The sequence below is a fragment of the Crocodylus porosus genome, unplaced genomic scaffold (assembly GCF_001723895.1).
Source record: "Crocodylus porosus isolate Cpor-Errol unplaced genomic scaffold, CroPor_comp1, whole genome shotgun sequence".
Taxonomy (NCBI): Eukaryota; Metazoa; Chordata; order Crocodylia; family Crocodylidae; genus Crocodylus; species Crocodylus porosus.
Genome location: NW_017728921.1, coordinates 25520729 through 25532878, shown reverse-complemented (window position 1 = coordinate 25532878; position 12150 = coordinate 25520729). Strand labels below are relative to the sequence as shown.

At 45.9% G+C, this 12150-nt stretch overlaps 1 protein-coding gene and 2 long non-coding RNA genes across 3 annotated transcripts in view; 2 read left to right on the top strand and 1 right to left on the bottom strand.

Moving 5' to 3' along the window:
• RBM19 (RNA binding motif protein 19) overlaps positions 1-6250 on the top strand; it is a 128867-nt gene extending 122617 nt beyond the window's left edge. Inside the window, exon 25 of the mRNA XM_019539343.1 lies at positions 5379-6250. The gene's annotated coding sequence lies outside the window, so the exon portion shown is untranslated. The remainder of the gene's footprint in view (positions 1-5378) is intronic.
• LOC109312958 lies at positions 2223-5372 on the bottom strand. The gene is made up of 2 exons (XR_002101940.1): positions 3542-5372; positions 2223-2454 (listed from the first exon to the last, which is right to left on the bottom strand). It is a non-coding gene; the product is annotated as an uncharacterized LOC109312958 (long non-coding RNA).
• Positions 6251-8016: 1766 nt separating the features above from the next.
• On the top strand, positions 8017-11602 carry LOC109312957. Its single transcript, XR_002101939.1, has 2 exons — positions 8017-9244; positions 10802-11602. It is a non-coding gene; the product is annotated as an uncharacterized LOC109312957 (long non-coding RNA).
• Positions 11603-12150: the final 548 nt, after the last annotated feature.

Here is a 12150-nt window from a genome sequence, read left to right as displayed (position 1 = left end):
ACTGCATCCCCACACTGCCTGCCCATGTTCATCCTGGCATCAATGATGACTTCAAGATCCTTTTCTGCCTCTGCACTGATGAGAAGGAAGTTCCTCAAACTGTAGGTATGCTGCTGTTTCTTCCTCCCTAGGTGCGGTATCTTGCACTTGTCAGTATTGAATCCCATCCTATTCTCCTCCGCCCACCACTATAACCTGTCTAGTTCCAATTGTAGTCTATTCCTCCCTTCTAGCGTGCCCACATCCTCCCACATCTTAGTGTAATGAGCAAATTTGAACAGGGTGCTTTTTACCTCCTCATCCAAGTCACTGATAAAGATGTTAAACAGTGCAGGCCCAAGGACCGAGCCCTGGGGGACCCCCCTGCCCACATCCCTCCAGCAACTTGGATGAAGGGTTTGAACACACATTGTCCAAGTTTGCTGATGACACTAAGATGTGTGGTGAGGTGGGCGCACTTGAAGGGAAAGGGAGGCTGCAACTAGATTTAGACAGACTACAAAAGTGGGCAGATGAGAATAGGATGGGGTTCAACGTAGATAAATGCAGGATGATGCACCTTGGAGGAAGTAATCCACATTGTACATACAGGCTGGGGAGTTCCCCTCTTGAACGCGCAGAGGCGGAACGGGATCTTGGAGTCATTATTGACTCCAAGATGAACATGAGCCGCCAATGCCAGACCACAGCCAGCAAGGCCAGCCATACCTTGCCATGCATCCAAAGATGCATCTCAGTCTAGAGAGGTGATACTCCCCATCTATGCGACACTGGTCAGGCCGCAGTTGGAGTACTTTGTCCAGTACTGGGCACCACACTTTAAAAGGGATGTGGCCAGCCTGGAGAGGGTTCAGAGGAGGGCCACCCGCTTGGTGAGAGGGCAGCAGGACAGGGCCTATGAGGAGAGACTGAGGGACCTGAACCTGTTCAGCCTCAGCAAGAGGAAGCTGAGGGGGGACCTGGTGGCTGCCTACAAAGCCATCAGGGGAGATCAACAGCAAATAGGAAGAGCGCTATTCTCCCCAGCACCATCTGGGGTGACAAGGAACAATGGTAATAAGCTGATGGAGAATAGGTTTAGATTAGAGATCAGGAGGCAATATTTTACAGTTGGGGTAGCCAGAGTCTGGAGCCAACTTCTAGGGAAGTGGTCCTTGTCCCTCCCTTGGGTAAATTAAAAAAGAGGTTAGATGATCACCTGTCTGGGGTCTTGTGAACCCAGCATTCATTTCTGCCTGTGGCAGGGGGTCAGGCTAGATGATCTGATCAGGTCCCTCCTGACCCTAGCTACTATGAAACTACCCAAGTTCCCCAACAAAAATGTCTTAAGGAGATGAATGTCCCAATACAGCAGAGCATTTAAGCACATGTTTGGGACTGTTCGGAATCAGCAGAACTCTAGCACATTATTGACGTTAAGTTTGATTGAGTGGCTATCATTTCCAAAAGTGCCAAAATATTTAGGAAAGTAAGATTCCTTTTTAATTGTGACTTAGGAACCTAAATCTCAGTGGAAGTCCAGGGATCTTTCAGTGGGACTTAGTCATCCATGTGCTTTTGAAATGTTTTATGCCATTGGATTCAAACTCAGAAGATATTCCATGGTCTGGAACCTTTAAAGGGCTAGTTTCTTTGGACAAGTTTGATTTGATTCTGCTTCAGAGTGATATCATGACAGCTGCTTTGTCACTTACCCATTTTGAGTGTGTGTAGAGGGAGGGGGGCTGAATACATATTTATGTATTCCTCAGTGAAAGAAATATTCATTGAGCTGGGATCAAGCCCCAATGTAAACAATAATAAAACAGGCACCTGTATGAAGCCTTATGTGTGGTAATCTATAATTAATGCTGTTTAAATGTGTATAATAGAAATTCAACTACTGGCTAATGGAAAACAATCCCAACCAAAGACTGTGTTGTTGTCAGGCAGCATTTTGCAACTGCAAATAACTTTTTTAATTAAAGAGAAAACCTAAGCAACTGTTACAGCCACCTACCTTATTGATAGAGGGCAGTGCTAGGTGTTGAGAGCAATCCAACACTGTTGGTTGAGGTACCACTGATTATTACAATCCCATCATCCTCCAGTGTGAGATTGTGGACTGGTTTCTAGACAGACCATGACTATAAGTGAATTCCCCTTGCCCTACCCCATTTCCCCTGTTTCTACAATGAACAGACTTTTGCAAAATTTAGCAGACAGCAATGAAGAAAGAGGACTGCTTTTTTCTGAGACTTTGATATGTAATTATATTTTTTTGATATCTTGTTAATTCTTCATTGTCATGCAGAGAACGAACTTTCTGCTCTGGGAGCTGATGGGCTAGGGTTGGCTTTTGACTCCTGGTTGTTGGGTTTTTATAGCAGTCCTGCTCCTACAGTTTCAGCCATTCTTTTTTTCTCCTCCCTCTTCATCATTCTTGAAACAGATGGAGGTCTTGGGATTTAGGGGCTGTGGATAATGGGCAGGTACAGGTATTGCATTTCTACAAAGACAGTCACTATTCTGCTATAAACCCAGCACCTATAAGGATTCATGCAGTTTCTCCTAGACCAAACATGCCCCTCCAGGTTACTCTCATAAGAATGAATGCTTGTGTACATTGGTCTGGTCATGTCCAGGTCTAGTCCAAAGCTCCCCCTTCTCTCTCTCTCTCTTTCCTTGAGGTTGAACAACCCAAGAGCAGAACAGAGGAACAGCACCCATTGTTCTCCACCTCTTCTCCGGACTGAAGTCCCTAGTTTGCGGAAGGTTGCAGAGGGTCTTTCTTGACCTTTCCAACCCATTCCTTGCTTCCACCAGGACCTGGAGGAGAGGAGCAGTCACTGCTTCCCATGCTTTCCCTAGATGAGAATTGCCCTGGTCTAGGGAAGGTGTAGAGAGCGAGGAAGAGGGGGTGGCTGCAGGCTGAACTCCTGTATTGCTCTCTCCCAGAAAGATTTCTAGCAGTGGAAATTTCTCAGCAATTTCCACAGCTAGAAATGAATGCCTGTTCATACCCAATGGCACCCACATAAAATTTAGGAGAAATGAGTACTTTTTGCCCTCTTGTGAATCCAAACAATATTGTTTTGCATCTGTTTAAATAGGGAATGAAGAAGTAGCTATGAATTGCAGGGCTGCTATGCTATTACAGGGAGTCTGATGATTGCCGTAAACCAGGAGTGCTCAACCCCCAGCCTACAGGGCAGTTACGGCCCTTGCCGCTGTGTAATCAAGCCTGTGGGGTTCCCCGTGGGTGCATGCAGAGCCCCACAGACCATGACCCGGTGCACTAGATTGGGTGCCCAGGGCCCCAGAGCCTGTTTCTGGTACACTGGACTGGGCAGGGATGGTGTGAGCCCTGGGGCCCCATCCCAACAGGAGGCAGGCAGAGGGCCTGATCCTGGCATGCTGAGTCATCATGGGGTCTAATCTAGCCCCATGCACCTCATCTGACCTTTCGGGGTCAAAAGTGTGAACGCCTTTTCCATAAATTACAAGTGAAATTTAGGTCAGCAGTACCCTCACATAAAACTTGTATACATACAAGCCTTACATCCGTATAAATCCTCATGGAAGAAGGGTACAGCTGCAGTTCAGCATCAGCATTCCTGAGTCCTGTGCCCCACTGTGTCTCAGGCTTCTTGAGTCCAACCCCTGCTCTTGTCTTGGTGTAAGTATGGAGTAATTCTGTAGATCTGAGTGGTCCTTCCAAAAAGACTCTGCAGTACAAACTTTCTCTTATCCTCCCCTCCAAGCTGCTGTTTCTTTTGCAGCAGCAAGCATCTGACCTCTCTTGTCTGAGATTCCTGCACCTAGATATACTTCACAGGGAGTGTGCTGGTTAATAAATAGAAAAGTGGAGTAAATCATTCCCTTTCTTTCCTACCACTTTAATCTTGGCAGTGTTGTTCATGCAGTGATTTTCCTTCAGTTACTCTGCCTTTGGTTTCCTACTGGGTTTGCTAATTAAGGATACTTGATCTCCATGCAGCCAGGGCCCTACACCCATACAGATCTTACTGACTGCAGATGGCTGCGAATGAACACAATGGTTTATACCCATATTGAGTTAATTGCAGGATCAGGGCCTTGGTCTTCCACAACAGTCTGAATAAAACAGTTTCTCATTTGTTAACTGAGAATTGTACTTTTCCCAAGGAGGCCAGAACCAGGGGAGGCAGGAAGTGTGAGGTGTGGGGTAAGAGACCAGTGTTGGAAAGCAAGTCTAAGAATCTATCAAGGAATGATGAAATCCAGCTTTCCCAGCCACTAAAAAAGCAGCCGTGGGCTTTTTGAGGGTCTGCTGTAGAAGTATTGATGTGCCACTGTGTACTCCGCTGCCAGTTAGTGAAAGGGGCATGGGAGGTCTAGGGAAAGGCAGTAGTTACAGAGAAGCTGCCTATTGTCATACCTCTGTGCCGTCATCTCACTGGCTCCCTGGAGAACTGAACAAATTTCTCTTAGTTCATAAATTTGGGTTTTAAAAATCGTAAGTGGGAAGTTTTTGTAAAAGAAAACTCAGTGTTTAAACTGCTGAGTCTCCAGTCCCTGGTGAGAGGCAGCGCCTGCGTTCGCATTAGATAACGTGGTGGGGGGAGACGGGGGGATGATAGCAGACAGGGTGGCTGAAGGCAAGAACATTGGACTTAGTTAGAATTCAGCCGTTAGATCTTTCCTTTCTCTCTGATGGCTGAGTGTGATTGACACTTACAAATTACCCAGCCAAAAGTGTCGAGTCTTTGACCCCTGAGTAACATCTTCGGCAAGCCTGAGATTTGCCAGCATTTTGTCATCTAATTACTACAAATCCCTTGAAAATTCACTGGCTGGTGAATTTTTAATGCGGGGCAATTTCAATGTGATGCATCGCCCAGATGGGCACGCGCGCGTGCTCCTTCTCTCTCCCTCTCTCTCCCTTCCCCCTTTTTCTCAGTCTCCCTTTCCTTTTTCTCACTTTTTCTCCCCCTCTCTTGCTCGTTCTTTCCCCTTCCTCTCTCTTCCCATCCCATTTACTTACCTTTGTGTATCTGGAGCTTTCTCTTGAACCAGAATAGCATCAGGATTCATTTTTAATGGGAAGGTCTTTTAAGGATCTGTGCCCTTTCCTTTCAAATCTCCTCCCACCCTGTAAGTGCTGGCTGCTTGTAGGTGCATAGCTCTGGTCCGTTTCAGCTTGCTCCGTCTTCCAGGCTCCTGTCTGCTCTTGGCACCAGGGTGCCTTGGTTTGCTCAATTTCACTCCCCACTCCCCCTGCTCGTGCAGGCTGTTGGCACACCTTTATGGATCAGTCTCTACTCTGTGTGACTTTGGTTGGTTGAGATTCAGCCCTGCTTTCTAGTCAGCATCAAAGGTAAAACAGCTACATGTTGCTTTTGTTTCCCTCCCCTCAGGTCATCTGTGGATGGACAAAGAGAATGGGACATCTGCCTGTATGTTCTATGGCCAAGTGGGATTAAGCACACTCGTTACCATCAGAATCTGCTACAGCAGCCCTTTCAACCAGGGGATTAATTCACACCTCACACGTAGCTGAGGCATGCCGGGCTCTTTGTCTGAGAAGGAGATACACCTGGACTCAAGAGGTGGAAGATGAGCCTTTTCCATTCAAGAGCAATACTTGCCCATCAGTGGGCACTTGTGGGACTCCTGCTAATTCAGAGATTTCAGGCTGGAACAGTATTTCCTTTAACCCCAAAGAATTTACATATCTGTCAAACCTGAAACCTGGGATGCCAGCCACATAAAGCTGAGAAAAAAGCTAGATACCAAGGGGCTATCAGCATTTTGCTTTTGAATCAAATTGTTCTTAAAATCTGAATAATTTAAAACATATTCCTGTACATTAAATTTTTTTAATACTTTTTCTAAACACAGTTGAATCTCTTGGGGTTTCTTTTTTTCTTTCAATTTTTATTAGCCATCACCAGGTATTTATTTTAGCCTTCTAGGAGGATGGAAATATTTGTGGCAAGGCCAGGCTTTGCTGCATTCAGCTTTGTGCCTGTCATTTCCTTCCCTGCTCTCAGCCAGCTACCTCCCTTCCCTTCTCTGATTTCAAAGGAAAAGAGGCTTTGCTTTTCAACCAGGGTACCAGTTTACATATGTACGCAGCTGATAAAGTATTCCACTGCACCCCTTTCCCCTCTGGGAATCGCTGTCTTATGGCAAAACTGGTTTGTCCGACAGGGACTGCAACAGATTACAAGTGTTGGCTGCATGCACCAGGCCTTTTCTGATAACTGCATACCTCTTAAAAAAAAAATCCCAGCTATCTGTCTGGCTGCTATGCTGATCTTTGCTGTTGGCCACTTTGCCTCATATCCCAAGGAAATGGACTTGAATTCAACACCACCATCAGATATACAGCATCATTTTGCTGTGTTGGAAATGCAACTCAAGTCTTTCCTGGAAGGTTGCACAGTCTAGCTATAGTGATTCTATATTCTTTTAATGTTACCTTTATTAGCTCTTATGTTTATGGTGGGATTCTTTTTTCAGCAGCAGCTTTACTTGTCTTCTGTTAAAGTGTATGAGCATTTTTATCATTGAAATCAATGGGAAGCCAAGTGAAGCTGATGTTCCATTCTTCTAACAATCCTGTGCTGTGTATCAAGCATGAAAGTGCTACAGGATGTGCCACAGATCAGCCGTAAAAGGTGGGTAATGACCAAACATAAGCCAGGTAAGTCAAGAGTTCAGGAGAGGGGGACCCCTTTGCAAATATCAATATGTGGCATCCTACCCTCATCTCCCAAGTTAAATGAGAATATGCTCTAGGGGAGTTAATGGTGGTTCAGGTTTTAAAAGGAGAATTTAAAATGAGGGTTTACCACTAATTGCAATGGGAATAGAGTTATGTCAACACCACACAAGTAGTTTTGGAAATCTTACCCCTCCCTTCTACTGAAACTTAGTGTTGTACCTAACGTTGGATGCAACTCCTTGGGATTAACTGATGGGGATTGATGACCCACCCACTGACTCCCAGCCACAGCTGCACAGAAGACATTTACTCCTGGCATAGAAGAGTTTAAGTAGATATGAGGTGGCATTATTATTGTTGTTGTTGTTACCTGAGAATATGCATGGTGCTGCATAGGACTCAAACATCTGAGGTTCTGGTCTCAAAGCTTTACAGTCCAAAAAGATAAATCCACACCTGGGGAGATTCCACTGAGAAATCCAGAGGTGGCAAAGAGTGAGTGACTGCTAATTTAGGAGGCTGTTTTTGATCATTTGAGACACAGAAGTACATAAAATGCTTTGGTTTCAACCGTTGAAGCCTCTTGTGCAATATGCTTTCAAATGAGAATGACTTTGCTCTTCCCCAGTGCCTTGTGTTCAGCAGTCTCAAAAGACTTCACAAAGGAAAGGTTGTACAAAAGCTGTTGATCAGTTTCACAACATGTCCTTTCTGAATCCTACCTAAGCAGGAAAGAACTTGCGGTCCTGGTTGTAACCCTCCCCTGGAGTCAAGTGCTCCAAGTGTTTTAAAACAGAGGTTGGCAACCTTTCACAAACAATGGGCTGAATTAAGAGGGGTCTAGAGGCAGGGGTTGATAGACCCAAGCACTAGATGGTGCATTCTCATGCAAATGTATTTGGCAGACCTAATAAAGTCTCTTTGCAGGTCAGATCCACAGTTGTAGGTCTTGGTGATAATGAACTACAATAGTATTCACAGGCCTAGATTTTCAAAAGTGCTTAAGAAATGTTAGGGGTCCCACTCATGAAACTTCTTATAGGGCCTGGTTTTCAGACCGTAGGTGTTCAAAACTCAACATCTCAAGGTGGGTTCGTAAAACTTTGAAGTCTCCAGTGTCATTTTTAAAAAGTGAGCAGTGCATATAATGTTCCCATGGTTTCTGGATGCAAGGAAGCCATGTGTAAATAAACATGCCATTGCAGTATAAAATATATTTATTAGTATATTTTGTTAAATATAATTCCTACATCACTAACCTATCCATGTATATATAAATTAAAAACAGTAAAAGTGGGAGCTTTTCTCTCTGAAGGAAGACCAGTTCAGTGATGTAATTTGAGACAGGAACTGGAGGTCAGCCTTTGAATGCATGTAAGAGGTGGATCATGTTGAAAATTGTAAGGTAAGTGCAAGTGATGCTTGGGGGAAACATTGTGGCTTAATTACAACTAGACATTTATCAAGGAAAGCCCCCAAAACTCTGATCACTTCCTGCTTCTTTCAGCATCACTGTCATGGCAAAACTGGTACCACTTGGCTAAGGAATGAATGGAACAGTAAGTAGTGAGGTTTAACTCTTGTACATTTATTTTTTAGGTATGTATTTAAGTTGGTAAATATCATCAGCCAGTGGTATTATAATTTTAGTGGTGACGAAATACAATGGAATGATCTGGCATCCCTGGTTTTATAGATATTAGGGTGCTCAAGTTGAACCTGGTCAGGAACATAGCTTTCATTTCCAAAGCTTCATGCGAGAAGTACTTACAGTGAAGTTTAGTATAACCTGCTCCTTTACAAGTTAGTACTGTCTTGTTTCTCCATCACTTCACACGTGAAATCCCATTTGGGCAACAAGTTGAGAGCCAGGGAATAGTTGGCTTTCCTTGAGTTGTTTTTGCAGGTAATTAACTGCATGCCCCCTCTACTGAGGCTTGTCCTGGTTCTGCAGAAAGAAAGGAGGGTGAGAATAATGGTGCAGATGTTATTCATGATGAATGGGGAACAAATGGATGGAATGGATATCTGTACAGTAAATGTTACTATTGCCACATTGTCATGGGGAAGTGAAATAGGAGGCTACCCACTAAGTGCATTTGTACAGCCCCTAGCACAATGGGGCCCTGGTTCATGACTAGGCTTCTAAGTATTAAAAGGCTCTGCAGAAACTAAATAGTAGCAAATGGCTTCTTTGCACTGGGCGCTTCAGCCATTTGCTTGGCTGTCTTAGCACTACCCGCCAGCATAGCAGTAATTAGGCGAAGCCCTGGAATGGGACAGGACAACGGCAGTGTATGGTAGTGCCTCATGAGGACTCATAAGCAATAGTGGCTCTGAGGGCCAGGAGTGGCACAAGCTGAGCAGAAGTCTGTGAGAAATGTCAGCTAATTAAAACCTGCTTGTATTCTTTACAGAGCACCATTCTTCCAGCAGGGATTCATCCAAACATACGTCCTGCTGTTCCATCCAATAGATCTGTGTGTTTTCATTCCCTAAATCTGTCATGATGCTCAGTTCTTAGCAGCAGAACTTATAGTACTTTACGAAGAGGTAAGTATCACCCTCCCCATTTCACAGATCAGGAAACTTGAGACATAGGCTTGTCCACAGTCACTCAGCAGGTCACTCAGACTTCAGAATAGAGCCCAGAGCTCTTGAGTCCAAGTCCTGTGCTCTCTGCTGGGTTCTTACTCCTTTGAAGTGGAGGGGAGCAGATTGAGTCCCCTGTGGTGAGGGAAGGAGTGGGGCAGGGACAAGTGCTGCCCAGCTGGGGTGTGGCAGGGCACGGGACAGAGCTGCAAGCGGCTCATCTGGGAGGTCAGCTCCCACCACTGCGTGCATCCTGGGAGGGCATGGGGGAGCGCATGCCCCCAGATCTGTGTGGGGCAGGCTGCACCGGGCTCTTCCTGGTGGGGGTTGGTCTGGGCTGGACTGCACTCAGGGCAGATGGTGACGCTAAGAGGCAGGTACAGGGGGAGGGAGCTGCAGCCACCCCAGAATTTTTTGTAGCCCCTTCCTGGGGCTACTCTCTCCTCCCCACACCCCCTGGACCAGCCACGGCTCCATCCCACCCACGCCCCACCATGGCTGGGCATCACCTGCCCTAGCTCAAGCCCAAGCCCCTCTCCCTCCCTCATCGCAGGGGCCTTGATGTGCCCCCCCCATGCTCCTTCCCTCTTCCCTCCTCCCTCCCCTTCCACCACAACAGATTTACTAGCTGGATGCAGCTCTCCAAGCTGCCAGGCTGTGCTCCTTGCCACCTACATGCTGCACTGCAGCCCCACATATGCATGGGGCATTTTTCAGCCAGATTATCAGCCACATCAGGCCAATTTCCAATACAGTCAATTTCCTTTATATCAGTGCCGATCCGATATCAGACCTATGTGAAACATTTCTCTCTCAAAGGGCTTACTCTTAGCCTGGTCTGCAGTGAGCTGCCTGCCCACCAGCTGTTGCTTTTCAGGACCTGCACTGCCTTAAGACAGCCCAGAGATCCATTATTTCTTTAATGCTGTTGTCCTATGCAGATGGTTGCTAGGCTTGCTGAAGAGGAGGGATGGGGGGGCAGCAGGTAATCATGAATGGCTAGGATGGAAAGGGCTCTGTTATTATGTCTATAAGACCATCTCCCTGTTGAAGTATAAGCCATCTAGCTAGGTGTTTTTATGGTCCTTATTACAATATCCAGGTGGACCTGTCTTTCCAGTGTTTCTATGAGCTAGATCTTTATGAGGTACAGAGTAGATCAGTAGTCTGTGAGTGAACCTCACACAGGTAACCTATGATTTAGCTGGGAATTGAACCCAGTCTGAGCCCACTGTTCTGTCTGACGGCCCGTCCTTCCTACAGCATTGTCACTACCAAAAAAGGTACCTTTTACCCAATTATTAACCCAGTTACTGGGTTAAATGAGGCAAACTCATTTTAATTCCTCAAGGAAGAGCACCAAATAGTATGACACCAGCTCCCAAATACTTTGTGCTCCTTTGAGCTCACCATACTAACTATAGAGCAGAGCAGATCCTGATTGGGTCTGTGAACCTACTACCCCTTGGGTCAGAACACCAGTCTGTCCTGACACTCCTGTCTTCTGTCTGTCTACAGAGCCAGAGGATCAAGTTCTTTTGGTCATACAGCACCGTAATGTGCTTTATGGTCACAAGCATCCAGAACTGAAGAGTCCAGCAAACCCAGAAGCAAAAGCAGAACTGGGCAAAACAAACACAACCAGAAAGGATAAGAGTGAATTTGCGCAGCTCTGCCTTTCTGGCAGCAAATAGGGAAAAGGTTGGACCACTGAGAGGATGTCTGCTTCCACGTGCTGGTTCAGAGGGGTTCAAGAATTTCTTGAGCGTGTGTTATCAGACTGGGGCTGAGTTAGAATCTGAAAAAAAAACCCCTGGATCTCAAAAAGGCATATTTCTTTCTCATTCCAGAAAGAATGCAGATAGAGAGAGCAGGAGAATTTTTTCCCCCTCCTATTTTACTGAAGAATTTTTTTTTACCAATTTTTTGTCGCTAGGAATCATCCAGGCTTGTCCAGACAATGCGAGGGCAGAGAATTATGCAGAGAAGATAATTTCTATGGGACACATGCATTCTCACTTGTCATCTGTCTGCAGAGGGAGGGAGGAGGGAAGAGGGGGAGAGAGAAAGAAAAATCTAGTGAGAAATATAATGATGAGAGCAAGAGCTGAACCACATCAGTCAGTAGCAAACTCACTTGTGGGGAGGTTTTTTTTCTGAAGGAGGACATACCTTTAGGAGGGTATTGGATGCATTGAGTTTGCCAGTCTCAGCTGAAAAGCTGTGTGAGACCTAGATACAAATCTCTGTACCTTATCACTTTGGTATCTGGGTGCCATGCTGGTGAATGGTGTCACAAAGACTCAATAGAGACTTCAACAGACTTGGTTTCTTCTTGGGAAGCAGACTCAGCTGAGATCAGTCAGAAGGAGAGGCACCTGTGACGGCTGATTAGGGGTAGAATCAGGCAACTCCACAGCACTTAATTCATAGCCTGGTGCAGCTTGAACCAAAGTTAGCAGACACCCAGCTAACTCTCAAATCAACGTGGCATAGCATTACCAGTGGAGTCCCTCAGGGCTCGGTACTCAGGCCAGTACTTTTTAATATCTTCATCAATGATCTGGATTTGGGAGTCGGATGTGAACTGGCCAAGTTTGTGGATGATACCAAATTATGGGGGAGGGCGGTCACACTGCAGGACAAGCTGGGAATGCAGACTGACTTGTACACACCCTCAGGTGGGCTGACCAAAACCTGATGGCCTTCAATGCAGAGAAGTGTATGGTACTGCACCTCGGTGGGAAGAACCCCCAGCATACTTACAGGCTCGGCAGTGCTATGCTCACTAGCACCACAGCTGAAAGTGACTTGGGGTCTTGATCAACTACAAGAAGAATATGAGCCCCAGTGATGCTGTGGCTAGC